This window comes from Triticum aestivum, chromosome 3A (genome assembly GCF_018294505.1).
Source record: "Triticum aestivum cultivar Chinese Spring chromosome 3A, IWGSC CS RefSeq v2.1, whole genome shotgun sequence".
Taxonomy (NCBI): domain Eukaryota; kingdom Viridiplantae; phylum Streptophyta; class Magnoliopsida; order Poales; family Poaceae; genus Triticum; species Triticum aestivum.
In genome coordinates this window covers 295,667,899-295,684,902 of record NC_057800.1, presented here as the reverse complement: position 1 = coordinate 295,684,902, position 17,004 = coordinate 295,667,899, and positions in this window count along the sequence as shown.

Here is a 17,004-nt window from a genome sequence, read left to right as displayed (position 1 = left end):
GAATCCACTATTTGATTGATGCGCGGCAAGGTAAATGGATCCTTCGGGCAGGCCTTGTTCAGATCCGTAAAATCTATGCACAGCTTCCATTTTCCACTGGCCTTGTTGTAATGTCCTGGATGTAACATTCCATAATTGTAACTCCAACTCTTGCCATTTCCGGTAATATTATATGTTATGTGCTCCGTGGTTGGGTTTTTTCCTTGTTTTGCATTTTTTCCATGTCATGCATGTCATCTCATGTCATCATGTGCATCTCATTTGCACACGTGTTCGTCTCATGCATCCGGACATTTTCCCCGTTCTCCATTTCGGAATCCGACACTCACACATGCACCCGTTGCACCTCACAGATCTCATTTCCTAAGCGGGAGAAAAACGTTTTCGGAATGGGCTGAGATTTGTCGAGTAGCCTTGGTACATCACCGGTAGGCCGCCCGTCAAATTTCGTTCCATTTGCTGGTCGTTTGATGCCCCAACAGTTGACCGTGTAACTGCTGAAACCCCTCTCTCTTTGTAGCCCAACACCCCTCCACAATAGCCTACTAGCCCATCTAAACCCCCTCCATGATCTCCGTCGTTGGATCACGATCGTGTGGGCGAAAACCACACCCCAATAGCCCTCTCCTAGCTCGAGAATCTATAAATAGGCCTCCCCCTCTGAAATTCACAGGCAAACCCTAGTTCCATCTTCTCCCTCCGTGCCGGACACACCCGCCGGCATCCGACGCGTCCAGCTACCGCCTCGAACCAACCACACGCCACCACATCACCCAGCGCCGCCCCTCCACCGCATCTCCCGCGCGGCCTGCCGGGCCCAGGCAGGGCCCTCCCGGCCCGGGTCGCCATCGCCGCCACTCCCGTGGGCGCCCGAGCCCCTGCCTCCACAGCGCTCCACCGCCGCCGCGCCTTCGCCTCCCGCTCGCCCCGCCATGCTGACACCTAGCCGCCACCTCGCGCGCAGCCCGCTGCAGTGCCGCCCTCTGCCGTGCCAGAGACGCCGGATCACCGTCGCCCGGCGACCCTAATGCCCCGGCGACCTCTGCCGACCCCGCCGGCCTTCCCCTCGGCGTCCTCGTCTCTTGCGAGCTCCGATCCGCGTGCACAACCCTAGATCCATAGGTATAAAATTCGCCTAAGTCCCAGATTCCCTGCGATATGTGCGCGTGTTGCAATGCTCATAACTCTGTGCTAGTGGCTCCGATTTGTGCATATGTTATATAGAAATGTTAATCTCGTGATGCTCTATATGCTAGTGTCATTGGCATGCATGTTACTGTCCATATAGATGGCCTAATCATAGTTTCAAAAGTGCTAAATGATGTTATCTGCTGCAGACTATCAGAACTTGCCGATTTGTCTTTTTCATAGAATTTTGTGTGTTCATCTTTTGAGCATCATGTCAACATGTTTTAGGAGCATCTTCATGCCATCTTTAAAGTGGTGCAATCCTTGTATTTTTATGTTCCCTGTGGTGACTAGCACAAGCATGCCAAGTAGCCCACTTGATGTTGCTGATTTCAGTGACTTAGTGTTTTTCTGCTAATTATTTTCCTGCTACATTAGGTTGCCATGTTAACTTGTTGCTACAAGTGAATCCATGCATATTTTGATGAGGCTTGGTAAGGGTGTTTTGAAGATATTTCTATGCTCTATCCAGCCATGAATTTGTGTGCAATTATGGGGTACTGTAGCTTGTCATTACCATGCTCTCTTTTTGCCAAATATTATTGCTGTCAGTCTACTAACAGGAAGTGCATTTTTGCCATGTGTTTTGCTAGTGATCCATGCACCCTATGACCATGCTATTTCCATGTTTAGCTTAAAAAAATTGTTCTTAGTGTTGGTAGCCTTTTTATGAAATGAAAGGCTTGGTGGTGAGCTGCACAAGCTTGCAAATTTGCTATCATGAATCTGTTTCTGCCATGCATGATTTTCCTCAAAGTCTGAAACCTGTTCATATCACTTGCCATGTTTGCATTGATGCTACCATCTTTTATGTGGATCTTTGACTCAAGTTCAGTAAGGGAGTTTTGTTCATTGCCTTTAGTACTAGCATGTCATACTTTCGACACCCATGCCCACGGTTATATAGTAGATGGGAATTTGTTAATATCCTGTTGTAGTGAACTTGACACTTGACTTAATTAAAATACACCAACCGCATGTGGAACTGTGATGGTCTCTTTTAGACGAGGTTCGGGAAGAGAACACGGTGGGGTTATGTTTGAATGTAAGTAGTTCAAGATCACTTCTTGATCACTTTTAGCTCTGCGTCCGTTGCGTAGTTTCTCATCTTACTCTTGTACTCGTATGTTAGCCACCATATATTGGTTAGTGCTAGCTTCAACTCCACCTTATAACCACATCCTACCTTTAAGCTTAAATAGTCTTGATCTCGTGGTTTTTGAGATTGCTGAGTCCTCCTGACTCAAAGATAGTACAAACACAGTTGCAGGTGCCGATGATACTGATGCAGGTGATGCCATCAAGCTTAAGTGGGAGTTCGACGAAGACCTTGGCTGTTACTATGTTTCCTTTTCGGATAATCAGTAGTGGTCTCCAGTAGGGATGATCGGGACTTATCATGGGTGGTTGTCTTCTTTTCATTTGGATCCGTCCATAGTCAGACCTTGTGTGTACTCTGATTGATGTATGAATAATTTGATCATTGTGTGATGTGGCGATTGTCAGCCAACTGTTTACTTCCTTGTTCATTTACATGGGAATGTGTGAAGATGACTGTCTGGACCCCGATTCCAAGCCACATCGATCTAGCCGGTAACACCTCATATCACTTTGCGGCCTCACGCACGGTATCCCATGGGTGTCGCCTTACCATGGCCCAGGACCGTTTGCGCCTTTTAGCTCACGTATATGATAGTGTCGCTAGCATCCATATGACAGAGAACCCGGGCCGACATGGCTAGTCGTGAACCCAAAGCGGCACAGACCTATGGAGACAAGCATACATGAATCACATCGAGCATGTCGGTCATCAGCGAGTGATTCCGGGCTGTAGCACTGGGCTAACAGGACTTCGGGGAACCCGGGCTGTAGCAGGCTAGGCAGGACTCCGGATATCACCACGTGACATTTCCTCGAAGGGACAGACATAGGAACGAAGTGAAACACATGCCGGCCAGTCAAGTGTCCTGAGCAGTAGTGCTGGGCTAGCAGGACTCCGGTGAACCGGGCTGTAGCGGACTACTATGGATCGAGGAACACTAGACTACATTCCCCATAAGAAAGGCTGCCAAGGATAAACAACTAGATTGTCGGATCCCACTCATACCAAGAATTTCAATCATACACACAATATGCCCGATATGAGTACATACAACATGGCATCACAACAAAACTCTACAACTCAAGTACTTTATTTAAAGGCTCCAGAGAGCCATACATAACATGTTCATACAGATAGGGGTCACATGACCCGACACTCAAGTCATACAATCATACAAGCACAAGCGGAAGCAACTAGTCTGAGTACAGACACTAGAAAGAAAGAAGGCTTCTCGAAGCCTGTCTATCTACATAGGGCCCTCCATGGCCAGGATCACCGCCTGGGTGGCTAGTCACTCATCGACGTCAAGGTCTACGTAGAACCCATCGGAGGGGGCGGTATTGTCGTCTGAAAACAGTAATTAAGCAAACATGACTACAAAGGTACTCAGCAAGTCTTACATCAGAACCTAATATACATGCTCATTCTCAAGAAGGTGGTGGGGTTATTGCAGCAAGCCAGCTTTGACTCTTGGCTAAGCTATCCTACGGAACTTCACTAGTAAAATACTTTTCGCACACGAGTCCACTACTCACCAACACAATACTCCACCGTGGATCCTCCCTCGTCATCCTACGAGAGGGCCATCCTCGGTACTCACACTTATCTTGAGTTTTTTAGTAGTATCTATTAACTTGTCTATGAACTGTATAGGCAACCAAGTAGTCCTTTACCGCGGATGCGGCTATTCGAATAGTTTTATACCTTGCAGGGGTGTACTTCGTCACACATGTTTCCACCACTTAGCTTCTACACACGACATGTGCTCGGAAGACTTCAAGCGAAAATCGACGTCTGTGTAGACCACGACCTGACTAACCTCACAAGTCTCTAGTCCAGGTTTATCGCCTATTCAGGTTCCATCCACAAGGAAATCCGGCCGGGGTGTCCTCAACGGCCCCAAACGATGTGTACAGGGTTCCCGAGACACCAAACAGGAGACTCGGTACACCGTGCCATGGTGTATCTACTGCATCATAGCCAACCCCTAGGGTCAGCGCTACGCACGGCCGCCAACACATAACCTACAAACACCAGAAACTAGTTGCAACTCCTAGACAGAGGACAAGATGGGTCAGTAAGTCGAGCGGGGTCATATTTCAGGGCCCAATGTGTGGTAGTATCTGAATCTTAAATCATGCATACAGATCTCAGTTCTTATGGACGGCCTCAATGAAACAACCCACCATGTACTCCTACATGGCCTCTCATCGATACCTTTATCAAAACATGTTCAACACATCCCTCATATTACCGACATAAGCATTTCACTCTAGCCCATCACCCAGATGAACCAGACCTGACACAACTCTAAGCATAGCAGGCATAGCAAGGTAGGAATCACATTCATGGCTCAATCAACTCCTACACATGCTAGTGGGTTTCATCTAGTTACTGTGGCAATGACAGGTCATGCAGAGGATAAGGGTTCAACTACCGTAGCACACAGCAGTTTGAATTGTGTTGTCTTAATGTAGTAAACAAGAGCAGAAGCAAGAACATGGGTTTGTATCGGAATGATCAATGGGTTGCTTGCCTGTTGTAGAGGTAGTAGGGTACTGCCCTTCAGACGGATACTCGGGGTTATCCTCGGAGGCAGAACCTACCACGAAAGACACACCAACATAATCAACACATGTCAATATGCAACAATATGATGCATGCTATGACATGGCAAGATGAAAGTGTCTTGGCCTAATGCAAGATAAAACAGAAGGGGATGAACTCATTTGAATCAAAGATTCAAATATTAGCTCATTAAACATGGCCTTATTAGTGCATTACCTTATTTTGCTTAAACAGCAATGTAAACTTGTTTTGTCATGCATGAAACCATTATAGATGGATAGATTGAATTTTTCTGATCATTTTCCATATATAAATCTTTGCATTTGGAGCTAGGGTTGATTTTCTATGATTTTTAGAAGTTTTGACTATTTTCTGGAATTCCCTATTAAAGAATAAATCCAATAATTGAATTAATGCGTCAGCATGACATAGGTGTGACGTCAGTGGTCAACTGGGTCGGCCAGGTCAAACCTGACTGGTGGGCCCTCTCTGTCAGTGACACACATAGTTAACAGAATTAGATTAACACTAATTAGCTGTCGGTGGGGCCTGGGCCCACGTGTCAGTGACTGAACTAATTAAATTTAGTTAAAACTAATCGTAAACTAATTAGCAGACCGGCCCCAACTGTCATAGACTCAGGGGGGTCTACCTGGGCCCACACAGGGTTCAAACTGAGTCAAACTCGCCGGCGTTTAGCCGCCGGCGAGGCCAGACGCGGCGGAGGGCTGCGGGTTTCGTGTTCCGGCAACCAAAACGACGGCGGAGAGCATCTACGCATAGCTGGGAGCAAGCCGCATCGAGTGGTGGTAGAGGGTGGAGCTAGGGTGGCCGGAAACATCGCCGGTGACGACCTTGGCGGCCGCCAGAGTTCGGGCGAGGCCGAAACCGAGGCTGCAGGGCACGGCGAGGCGCGTGGAATGGTGCTACGGGCTCCTGCGGGTGCGGTGAGTGCGTTGGTCGCAATGGTGTGGCCGGTGGGTGGCCGGAGACACATCGGTGATGAGCTCGGCGGCGGCGGGTGCTCAGGTGAGCGTGGTACGGTGCACACGGTGCAGGAGGGGGTTAATGGAGAGGTGGAGGATGGAGCTGGGTTCATGGCGGTCACGTAGAGATGGACGGCACCGTCGGGGACGAGCTGATGCGGTGGCGACGATGAAGAGGATCTCCGGTGATGGCGGAGTCGGGCGAGGTTGTTCCAGAGGTTGCGGGGCAAGCGAGCGCTCGGGGCTCGGCTTGCTCGAAGGAGTAGAGGGCGGCGGAGCTTCCAGACAGGGTGGCTCGGCGCGGGGACGACGGAGAGCGCGACTACGGCGGTGAGATGGCGACAGGTGCATCGGCCATGGTGCGAGAGAGCGAGGGAGAGAGGCAGGGGGGTGAGTGAGGTGTCCACGGGGTCGGGGCGGCGACGTGGAGCCTATCCCGCGTCCAGGCACGTGACACGGCAAGCTACTGGCGCCTTGGCGAGCTCGCGCCTGCCGGCGTCAGCTCTCTGCGTGCCTGGTGGAGACGAAGCAGCTGGCTGGCATGGGCCAGCATAGTGCTAGGCCGCCAGGTGGGCCGGCTGATGGGCTGCGGCCAGGTATGTTCTCTCCCTCTCTTTTAATTTTTGTTTTTCTATTTTTATTTATTTTGTAACTGTTGGGCTTTATTAAAAATACTAAAACGTTTCCAAAAATCCTGAAAATAATTGTGGGCTCTGTTTAGAATATTTCCAATATCAAACATTTATTTCCAGAATTATTTGAGCATTTAAATTATTTTATAGCATTTAAATGCCCAAAATCAAATACTTATGATTTAATTCAATGACCTTCTATTGACCTAGAAAATTTTGCACCAATTTTGCCAGAGGTTCTAACCCAAGACAAAGAGGGTGAACTTTTTAGAAGGGCATTTCAGGTTCATTGAAAATAATTTTAGTAAACCCTAGTTGTTTCCAGGGCGTGTTGGGGTTTCTGCCTTGCCCATTTAAAATTTAAGAGGAATTTAAACATGATGCACACTCTAATGCTTGAACTAACTAGGGTGTGACAATGACCCTTCTTGCGATCATACCAAAATGTGGTTATGCCTCTAAGTCGTGCCTCGTCACGTAGGAGATATAGCCGCATCTTGGGCGTTACACTTGTGCACCACCACAGGATTTGCTAACCATGTTGGATGTAGCACTCCTCTGACCAGACCAGCTACCACAAGTTTCTTGATCTCTTTATTTTTTGAGGAAACACAATGGGGAAGGCCCCACTGTAACTCATTTTCTATTAATTGATGGGGCAATTACAGATGGTTATATGCATACATGCCAAAACATTATATGAAGTAAAGATTTACAAAGTGTCCAACCAAGTCTGCATTCCCTCTTTTAGGCTAGGTTATGCTTTCTTGATGATGGTGCTGATGTGTTCCTTGAAGCTTGATATGCAGTATGCAATATCCTTAGTCTTGTTATAAAAATGATAGCATTTCTGTGTTTCCATATGCTCCAACATCCTGCCATAATGCATTCCTTAAAACCTATCAATTTGGTTCTATTTTTGGATTCAATCATCATGTCATTGATATTTAGATGGGTGTTCCATTCTAGGCCCAAATTCAACAAAAAATTGGCTGAAATCATAGCGGCAAAATAGATGTTGGAGATATTCATTGGGTTCTACCTCACATAGGACTACTCTCTTCAATGAAAACGTTTTTCCTCATCAGCAAATCTCTGGTGTTTAGTCTATCTAGGAGTAATAACCAAAAGAAGAACTTTTGTTTTGTCAGGCAGTAGGATTTCCAAATCCATTGAAAGGGTTTTGGAGCCTCAGATGGGTTTCCAATGAGATGTCGATATATTCTTTTATTGGAGTAGTGTCTACATTGTCACTTGAACTGCCAGATGTCTCTATTGTTGCTGTTGAATCCTTCAGTTAATATGTTGTGCAACACTTGACTCTGTTGCACAGCAATCGAGGACATTGGAAGATGAAACATGCTATGGAAATCACTCTCGGTAGTATTGATTGCTGTGGCGGTGGTGATGCTATGATTTTTGGCATATGAATGAAGATGAGGGAATATGTTTGCTAGGGTGTCTTCTTCACAAACATCTTTCCATAATAAAACAGAAATACCGGCTGCTGGTATACAGGTTGTCATATCTTTGAAATCATGTAGTATAGCACAACAATCCCTCCACCAGAAGGACCCCACTCTGGTTGGGTATGTAGGAACAGTTCCATCAGAGTAGTAAGTATCCCAATTCTTTTCTACCCAGGGTATATCCTGTTTATTAAAGAATTTATACATGAATTTAACTAACAAAGTTCTGTTTTGCTTTCTGAGAACAAGAACTCCCAATCCTCCTGACTTCTTTGTGAGGCATACAGTCTCCCAATTTACCAAACATTTACCTTGTTTATTTATTTCATTTCCGTACCATAAGAAACTTCTTCCAGATTTTTCATAATGATCTAGAATTGTGAATGGGACTCTGATAGAGGACATGGCAAAAATAGGAAGTGCTGCAACACTTGCTTTCAAATGTACCAATCTCCCCAAATAAGACATCATACCTGCTATACCAGACATTCTTCTGTCAAGCATTGACACCATAGGCATGAGATCATCAACTTTTGGTCTGGTTGGTCCCATAGGGAGACCCAAATATGTAAATGGCATGCTTTCCGTTTTGCATCCTATGATATTGGCCAAATCATAGGCCTAGGTGTCACTTATATTAATGGGGACAATTGATGATTTGCTATAGTTTACTTTAAGGCAAGTAAAAGATGAAAATATCTCAAGGATCTCTCTTAGTCTCACTAATTAGGTTGGGTCAGCTGGCATGATTCTAAATGTATCATCAACATATAGGATAATGGGATATCTTTTGGCCCCAGGGTATTCAACTGGTAGTTTTATCTCTCCTTGTTGCCATGCTTTGTTCACCAGGATTTGGAGTAGTTCAGCTGCCAGCACATGTAGAGGGGTGTATGGATCACCTTGTCTAAGTCCTGTTCTACATTTTATCACTTTTCCAGGTACTCCATTTAAAATAACAGATGATGTGGCAGTACTCAGTAGCATTTTGGTCCATCTGATCCATTTACCACAAAATCCCAAGTGTTTCATCATGAAGTAGATGGCATTGTGATCGACTTTGTCAAAAGCCATTTGAAAGTCAATTTTGAAAATTATAGCTTGGTTTTTTTATTTATGGCACATGTGGATGTATTCAAACCTCCATGCCAAGCAGTCCTGGATACTCCTTCCTTTAATAAAATCATGTTGATTCTTGCTAATGACAGATAAGATAATCTGCTGAGCTTTGTTGTCCAGAAGCTTATTAAAAAAATTAGCATGCATGCTGACAAATGATATTGGTCTAAAATCATTGGGTGTCTATGATTATCATTTTTTGTAATAAGAGTGATGAAAGCATTGTTGATGGGCTCAAGATTGACTTTTTCACCATGGAAATCATTTATCAGATTATAGAAGCAGTCCTTGATAATGTGCCAACATTTTTTCATAAAAAGTCCATTGAAGCCATCAGGTCTAGGTGATTTGTCATTGTGCATACCTTTGATGACATTGTCAACTTCCTCTATTGAGAAAGGATGTATTATGATGTCATCAATCTCTTGTAGTGCCAGATTTTGAAAAACAAAAAGCTTTACAGTATCCTCTGTCTTACCTAGTCTATCTTTAAAAGATTGCCATAGAATAGTAGCTTTCTGTTCATGTTCATGGACCTCAATATTTTCAGTTGACTTGATAAAGGAGATGTAGTTGTTTTTAAAAACTTTAGTGGCAATGGCATGAAAAATTTGGTGTTTTCATCACCTAGATTAGCCCACCTAATGTTGGCTTTGATTCTCCAATATTTTCTCTTTGCTTCCAGAAGTTTATTGGTGTGATTAATCAAAGCCTTTCTGAAATTATATTCAATTATGGTAAGATTTCTCTGATCTTCCACACCATCCAGAAGTTTTACATAGAAGCAGCAGTTTTTTATAGTTTTATTTAGCTGAGAGAGTTTCCTACTCCAAACTTAGAGGCCTTTTATGATAGATTTAAATTTAGCCACAATATTCTTAGCAGAGTATGTGAAGAAAGTGCTACTCTGCCAATGTTTTTCCACAGTGTCAATAAACCCCTGAAATTATGTCCAAAATTCCTCAAACCTTAAAAGTTGGCTTTTTGGGATTTTGCTGTCAACCTATACCTTAACAGGTACATGATCTGATGAGATTTTAGCCAGTGGAAATGCCATTGTGTTTGGATGATCAGATGTCCATTCAGAGCTTGTGAAAATCCAATCTAATTTTTCCAACAGTGGAGAATCCTGCATATTACTCCAGGTGAAAGCTCTCCCTTTTAATGGGATTTACACAAGATAATGGTTGATAATTATATTGTTGAAAATCATCATATTGTTATCATCTCCACCAGACATGTTGCTATTCTCAGGTCCTCTAATAAAATTGAAATCTCCAAGGAACATCCAATATATAGAGGAGCTCATATGCAGATTAGTGAGCCATTGAGTGAATCCATTCTTGCCATCCACAGAATTTGGTCCATAGATATTGGTTAGCTGCCATTTTGAATTATCCATGGTGGATGTGAATTCCACAGTAATCTGATAGTAGCTTCGTTATATAAGCTTTCCTGTGAAATGGCTTCCATTCGAGATTGTGATAATACCACCAGAGCTGGCAATAGATGGAACATGCAGAAATTTATTGAACCTTCTGGGACAAATTTTTTTGATGTATGATATGTCAAACTCCTCTCTTTTTGTTTCCTGCAGTGCAATGATACTACAGGCAATCTCCTCTATTTTTAATCATATGTCATCCCATCTTTCTTGAGAGTTGATACCTATCACATTCCAACATAGTATATTCCAGCTTCTATTCATTATAAAAAGGTTTGGTGATTCTGGCCTCATATATGTACTAGCATAGTATGAGGGAAAGATAAATAATGCCTTGGAAAATGTGATCATGTGATATTGCAGTAGTGAGTGTAATAAGAGCTTTGAGAGGATAGCAAAATAACTGCATTGATGGCATAAGCAAAATAATAGAGTGGCCAGGAGTTGCATCTAAAATCTCAAAAGGATCTTTATTACAAACCAGAGTGTTCCAAGGTGCACGCAGGCACACATACCAAATAAAGGGAAACATTGCATAACTGAAACTGAAAAGGAAGATAACATGATGACATATCAGGTGGTCATGCAGCACCAACGGCAATACATGAACTTAATTCATCTGAACTATCATAGTTTAGGGCACTAGCAGACACCTCCTTATGTGGCATCTTGTAGGGCCCGACTCCAATGGTGTCATGACACCGATCCTAAGTCACATCGATCTAGCATGTAGCACTTCATATCACTTTGCGGCCTCACGCACGATATTCCCACGGGTTCCACCTTACCTGGCCCGGGACCGTTTGCGCCTTTTGGCTCACGTATATGATATTGTCGCTAGCATCCATATGACAGAGAACCCGGGACGGCATGACTAGTCGTTAACCCAAAGTGGCAATAACTTATGGGGACAGGCATACATGAAACAACATCGAACATGTCGGTTATCAGCGTGTGAATCCGGGCTGTAGCAACTGGGGTAACAGGACTTCGAGAACCCGGGTTGTAGCTGGCTAGCAGGACTCCAGAAGTCACCGCGTGACATTTCCCCAAAGGGACAGACACAGGAACAAAGTGAATCACATGCCGGCCAGTCTAAGTGTTCCGGAGTAGTAGTACTGGGCTAGCAGGACTCCGGTAAACCGGGCTGTAGCAGACTACCAAGGCTCAGTGGAAACACCAGACTACATTTCCCCATAAGAGAGGCTACCAAGGATAAACAACTAGATTGTCGGATCCCACACATACCAAGCATTTCAATAACATACACACAATATGCTCGATATGTGCAAATACAACATGGCATCACAACAAAACTCTATGACTCAAAGTATTTATTCATTAGGCTCCGAAGAGCCAGATATTACAAACATGGGTCTCATGACCCAACATTCAGAGCATACCAGACAAAGCACATGCGGAAGCTTAACATGTCTAAGTATAGACATCTACAAATGAAAAAGGCTGAGAAGCCCGACTATCTACCAGATCCTGCTGAGGGCACAAGATCATAGCTGAGGTAACAAGCTAAACGTCGAAGTCCACATGGAACTACTAGCGAGACTGAAGTCTCTCTGCAAAATATAAAATAGGCAAACATGAGTACAAATGTACACAGCAAGACTTACATCAGAACTAACTACATATGCATTGGTATCAACAAAAGGGGGTGGTGGAGTTTAACTGCAGCAAGCCAGCTTTGACTTGGTGGCTAACCTGAACTACTATTGCAAGTAACTCTTTTGAGGTGGACCACACGATTCCACATATTCACCATATCAATACACCACTATGGATCCGCTCCCGTCTCCCTTGAGAACGCCATCCATAGCACTCACGCTTATCTTGCGTATTTTAGAGTATCCACTTTCACTTGTCTATGAACTGTATAGGCAACCAAGTAGTCCTTTATCGCGGACGTGGCTATTAGAATAGATGATGTTAACCCTGCAGGGGTGTACATCTTCATACACGCTCTCACCACTTACCGTCGTTTACACGACATGTACTCGGCAACCTTCAAGCGGAAGCCCAACGAGGGCGTCGGCCATGGCCTACCTAAACACTCAAGTCTTTAGTCCAGGTTTATTGCCTATCCAGGTTCCATCCTCAGGGAGTCCGGCCGAGGTTTCCACATACGGCCCCGAACGATGTGTACAGGGTTCCCGAGACACCAAATGGGCGACTTGGTACACCGTGCCATGGCGTATCTACCGCATCATAGCCCACCCCTAGGGTCAGCGCTACGCACGGCCGCCAACACATATCCTATAAACACCAGAAACTAATTGCAACTCCTAGACAGAGGACTAGGGTGGTTAAGAAGCCGAGAGGGTCCATTGGTTTTGGGCCCAATGCATGGTAGTAGCTGGTTCTTGAATCACACATACAGATCTCAGTGCTTAAAGGCTGTTCCCAATGAAACAACCCACCATGTACTCCTACATGGCCTCTCATCGATACCTTTACCAAATCGTGTTCAACACACTTAGCTCACACATAGTAGGACATGTTCACAACTTTCCAATTCATTCCCGATGAATCAGACCTGACACAACTCTAAGCAATAGCAGGCATGACAAACAAGCATGAATGAGTAGGCACATTAGGGCTCAAAACAACTCCTACTCATGCTAGTGGGTTTCATCTATTTACTATGGCAATGACAGGTCATGCAGAGGAAAGGGGTTCAACTACCGCTGCATGTAACAGTTGAATCGTTGTTGTCCTAATGCAGTAAAAGAGAGCAGTAGCGAGAGAGTGGGATTGTATCGGAATGAACAAGGGGGTTTTTCTTGCCTGGCACTTCTGAAGATAGTATAATTCTTCATCGGTGTCATCGATCTCATCGTCAGAAACATCGTCTACCGAGGGGGAACAACCACCGGCAAACACAGAAAGAACACAATCAATGCAATGCACAATATGATGCATGATCATGACATGCCAAAATGATGTGATTTGAGCTAATGCAGCTAGCAACATGTTAAATGGAGTTGGTTTGAACCCTAGGTTCAAATTCAAACTCCATATGTGAGGGTTTAGATGCCATTTATAAGATTTGGCCTAAACAGCAGCCATTAGTTGCTCTAACATGCATGAAAAGGGTACAGATGGATGGATTGGATTTTTCTGATCATTTTTCATATATAATTTATTTCATTTGGAGATATGGTTGATTTTCTATGATTTTTAGAAGTTTAGGCAATTTTCTAGATTTTCTGAATTATTTTAAATCCAAAAAATTATTAACTGCGTCAGCATTGCATCACTGTGACGTCAGCAGGTCAACTACGGCTGACTAGGTCAAACCTGACCAGTGTGGTCCACTGGTCAGTCACACGGTGTTGTCTAGGTCACTCACAAGTGGGGTCAGGTCAACAGCCACGTCAGCAAGTCAGCACTGACGTGTGGGGTCGGTCAACGTGTAACATGGCCAGGTCAAACTGACATGTAGGGCCCGTGTGGTTAGTTTAATCGAAACAAAAGCTAAACCAGAGTTAATTAGGCAGTGGGGCCCACATGTCTGTGAGGCTGTGGGCCATTAGCTTAGTGCTAATTAGTTGTTAGGCCGGCGTTTAGGTCCTGGCGACGAGAAGAGGCGGCGGCGAGGCTCGGGTTTCGCCTACAGACTGCGGTTTGAGCCGCGGTTGGTCTCTACGGCTAGCTGGAGCTTGCGCGCATATATCGGTGGTAGTGGGAGGGTGCGAGGTAGCCGGAGTTGAGCACGACGTCGACCTCGGCGACGGCCGGAGTTCGGGTTAGTTTGTGCTCGATGTTAGGGTGCTCGGGAGGAGGAGCTGGTGGGAGCGGCGTGCTCCTGGGAAGGCACCGAGCGCGTTGATGTGCTCAGACACGAGCTGTGGTGACTAAAACGACTGCGGCATCATGGCTGGCGGCGACGAGCTTCGGCTTCGGTCGAAACGGCGGCTACGGTGATCGAGAGGCAAGAGGAAGAGGGGCAAACAACGATGGAGCTCACAGTGGTTGCAGAGGGCGTCGAAGCGGGCTCCAGGAAGGCCAGACGGCAACGTACGGGCGCCGGCGATCTCGGGCGCCCGCGGTTGAAAACGGCGGCAACGAGGTTGAAGTAGGGCGTCCCTAGCTGCGTGGCTTGACGAAGACGGAGAAGGCGACGAGGCGGAGCTCTAGGACACAGCAGCGAGGCGAGGGGAGGACGGTGGGCACGGCTATGGCGAGGGGCGGCGATGAACCCGTTTGGTGGGTGGGAGAGAGAGGTCCAGGGAAGGGGGGAACGCTCGAGAGCGAGAGAGAGGGAGAGCCAGGGGTGCGTGGCGACGCCAGAGGTGTCCAGGCTGTCGAGGGGGCAAGTAAGAAGGGTGGAGGTGGCGCGCGTGTGCGTGCGTCGGGCACACGCCCTCGTCCTCCTGGCAGAGGAGGAAGACGACAGGGGGAGGCTGCTGGGCTGGGCCAGCCAGCTGGGCCGGCTTCTCTCCTGGGCCAGGTAACCCAGGTGAGGTTCCTTTCTCTCTCTCCTTTCTATTTTTTATTTAATTTGTTTCTGTTTTGTCTTTTGAAATAGTAGAAATACTATTCCATTTAGGAAAAACTTGAAAATATTCAGAGGCATATTTGAAAATATTCTCAACAGCCTAAAAATACCTTCAAGATTATTTGGGCATTTTAAAATATTTATAGGATTTAAATTGCCCAAATGCAAATACTTATGGCTTGGTGCAAAAATCCAGAATAGCCTCCAAAAATATGAAACCATTTTTGGCAGAGGGTTTAGCCAGGACCAAAGATGCTGAACATTTATGAAGGGCATTTTGGGTTCATTGAAATTCCAATTGTTGGAACCTAGTATTTCAAAGGGGGTGTTGGGGTTTATTAGTCCCCATTTCAAGTTTAAGAAAAAATTTAGACATGATGCACACATGAAGCTATCCTAGTGCAAACCAGAACTAGGGATGTGACAACTCACCCCTACTAAACAAGAATCTCGTCCAAAGATTCAAGACGTGAGGTAAGAAGACAGAGGGGGCACAAGACCAACACAAACTTCACGATCCAGGTTGCACCTCATAAGGTTGTTGATTCGTTGCATACGTTGATTTTGACATCCTCGCTTTTGAAATCTTCATTCACACGATGAAGACAAAAAGAAACTATACTAGGACTGATCTTCTCGAAGATTGAGCTATACAAGATCAACTCGCGGAATGAGATGTTGAAACATCTCGAGTTGAGACACAAATGTCACAGCCCTAGAATTTGTTTGTAATTAGTTGCCTTTGAGAGCATCATGCATCATGCCTAAATTCTGAAAGTTAAATTGAGGTTAGTTGAAACCCTCACAAGTCACTTCAGAAATAATCAACATTAAAATCTTTTCGAATAGGTCCAAGAAACTGTTCTTGTTTCTCTTTGAAAATATTGTCCAGAACTAAAATTCAAACCAATATTTTGAGGAGCTCATAAATATTTATTTTGGGCAATTGGAATTAATTCAATAATTATTTGCATTGGATTTATATTTCATATATTTCAAATATGATCCAATAATTCTGGAAATTGTTGTGGGGCTTTATATTAATGTCACTAGTCCATACAACAATTTACAGAAGCTCAAAAAAATGATTTGGGTTAAAAATCAAATTAAAACAGAGTTACAGAAAAATAGAAAACAGAAATAAAAAAACAGAAGAAAGCTTACCTCAGCTTACCTGGGCCACTTCTGGCCTGGCACTCTGCCGGCCCAGCCGACTGGCCAGCACCAGTCACCCCCTACCTCGCACCAGAAGGCAGGGGCGCGTGCTCGCCGCGCGCCGGCCACACGCCGGCCACCTCCTGCCTCCCTGGCTGTCTCCCCGTCACCTTGAGGACGCCACGCGACCCCTTGACGCTCTCCCACTCTCTCTCATTCTTTCCCCCTCCTCTGTCTCGCTCTCCCGAAGCCGAGCGGAGCCGTCACCGCCGGTCGCTGCCGCCGCAGCCACTGACCACCCCTCGCCCTACCAATGAGTCCTGAAGCTCCGCCGCAACGCCCTCACCCTCCCCACCGAGCCACGCTTCGCCGGAGGCCCTGCATCGCCGCCATCGGGCCGTCTTCAACCTCGGCACCCGCCGGACACCGTTCATCGATTCATGCCATCCAGGGCTTCCCCAACCTCGACCTCAACTCCGTTCGACCCCTCTGTGAGCCTCCGTCGTTTCCCCCTTGTTTCCCCTCTGCAACCCTTCCTCTAGCCGTGCTTTTCGCCGGAGCCGAGAGCTCACGCCCGCCGGCCATGTCGTCGTCGTGTCTACAGACGGCGTAGCTTGCGCCTGGGCGCGTCATCGTGCTCGGGTTGCTCCTAGGAGACGACCCCAACCACCAGCTGGTCCTGCCATGCACCGTAACACCGAACCCGTGCGTGTCCGAACTCCGGCCGCCGCCGTTTTGGTCGCCGCCGTCGATCCTAGCCAGCGTAGCTCTGGCCACCACCACTGGTCGACGCAGCTCGCTCCTAGGAGCACGTGGGAGCAAACCCCG